Below are 2500 nucleotides of genomic sequence, written 5' to 3' on the forward strand. Positions count from 1 at the left end.
GAAGACAATTGAGGCAGCATATATCAACACTAATAACAACATTAACCATAGAGAAGGATTTATATGTTTAGCAAAAGCCACAAGCTTATTAATAATAAAAGAATACGCAGATAAGATAACAAGCTCTCCGAAGCGTCCCATAAGATGACCCGTCCGTGTATACGTTTGAGTTGTTAGATTTGTGATCAAGACCCTGCGGGTCGAAACGTTAAGGCGTAAAATTCTCCCATTTCTCCTCGTCAACTTCTTTCACCTTCAAATATATATATATATATATATATATATTTATGTGTATATATATATATATGTTTATAGATATATGTATAAATATATTACAAAGGATTACAAAGGCGGAGCATGCCGACAGGAGACCTTTTGGTCCATAACTAGGTCGGATGCGAAAAAAATATATATATAAATGATAAGAGAAATATATAAAATAAAATAAGAATTATAATAATATAAATGATAATAAAAAAAATAGATAATACATAGGTATAGTTAAATAATAATAAACTGACAAAGAAATTATGATAATTGGAAATCAAGCAAATGATAAATAACCAGAAAATTAATAACAAACAAATAATCAAATAATCTAAAATAAATGGCAGTCATTACAGCATCTTGCTTAAATGTTTATCTAAACGAATCTTAAAGCTTCGAACTGAACTACATTACACTGCCTCTGCAGGAAGTTTATTCCATTCATTAACTACATGGCTGGCGAAGTTGTTTCTACCCACTTCCAAATTAAATCTATTTCCTGACAGTTTGACACCATTATTTCTTGTCTGATTCTCATTCAGTGTAAGAGTTTTGTTACTTTTGATGTTGTCAATCCCCTTTAGAATCTTAAATACCCGTATCAAGTCACCTCTGATCCTACGCTTTTTTAGGGAAAACAGATTCATATGTTTTGTGGCTCTCCTTTGTACTTTTTCCAATTTGTCAATGTCTTTAATGAGATTAGGTGACCATACGGAAACAGCATATTCCAAATGTGGACGAACTAACGATTTATATAGTTTGTTAATGAGAGATGAGCTTTTGAAGTCAAAAGATTGCGCAATCAGTCCTAGAATCTTATATGGTTTCTAAGAGGCTGAAATACACTGCTTAGATGATTTGAGATCGTTACTGATAATTAATTACCCCTAGATCCTTCTCACTGTCCACTTTTGTTAACGAATTTCCAAATATTTTGTAATCGTACTTACTGTTTTGTTTACCTATGTGCATTACCTTGCATTTACTTGTGTTAAATTTCATTAGCCACTTTTCAGACCATTGCTGTAATTGATCTAAATCTTCTTGAATATCTAATTGATTGAAGTGATCATTTGCCATCCCGCACAATTTTGTACCATCAGCAAATTTGGAGACAATAAAATTTAGTCCGTGGTCTATATAATTTATATATACTTTGAATAGAAGCGGCCCAAGAACGGAACCCTGAGGAACTCCACTCGTAAAAATTTTCCATCTAGAAGTTTTGTCATTTAAAACAACTCTCTGTTTTCGATCATTCAACCAATTTCTAGTCCAACTTAATAGGCTGCCACTTACTCCGTGTGAAGCTAATTTAGTAAGTAGTCTTTCGTGTGGGACGGTATCAAAAGCTTTTGCAAAGTCTAAATATATTAAATCTCTATTGTTTCTTTTGTATTTATATATATATATGTTTATATATATATATACATACATAAATACATATATAATACATACACATACATAAATACATATATAATACATATATATTACATATACATACATATATATATACATATATATATATACATACATATACATACACATATACATATATAAATACATATACAATACATACATTATATATACATGCATATACACACATACATATATATATATATATATATACATATAGATGTATATACATATACACATATATATGCATATATATACATACATATATGCATATATATGTATATATATGCACATATATACATATATGTATGTATATACATATATATGTATATATACAAATATATATGTATATATATACATATATTTATATATATATATATATATATATATATATATATATATAAGTAGGTGAAGATATGAATATCTAAGTAAACGATGAAACAGATGACCAGAAATGTAAGTGCATAAACAACTATGTGAATAAATGTACTAATAAAATAATCAATCAACAAATATAAAAAAAAACTAATAAATAGAGGCAGAAAAACAAATCAATCAATAAATGAAAAATGAATGAGCAAATGAATAAGTAAATAAACTAATGAATGGATAAATGATCAAATAGATAAGTAAACAACTAATAGATTAATTATTACATAAACGAAATATATTAATGAATAGACAAATAACCATGTGATACCCAAAATAACTGGAGTCACTGAATTTTTCAACAAAACCACTATTCGAAACTTTTTAACCTCCGAAAGCAAAAATTCAAAAAACAATTACATAAAATCACCCCTAAACACCCCCC

At 27.9% G+C, this 2500-nt stretch overlaps 1 protein-coding gene across 8 annotated transcripts in view; it reads right to left on the reverse strand.

Moving 5' to 3' along the window:
- LOC143032310 (sialin-like) overlaps positions 1 to 2500 on the reverse strand; it is a 116361-nt gene that overhangs the window by 13455 nt on the left and 100406 nt on the right. The gene's annotated exons all lie outside the window — the stretch shown is intronic.

The sequence above is a fragment of the Oratosquilla oratoria genome, chromosome 13 (assembly GCF_046742065.1).
Source record: "Oratosquilla oratoria isolate Oo_2021 chromosome 13, ASM4674206v1, whole genome shotgun sequence".
Taxonomy (NCBI): domain Eukaryota; kingdom Metazoa; phylum Arthropoda; class Malacostraca; order Stomatopoda; family Squillidae; genus Oratosquilla; species Oratosquilla oratoria.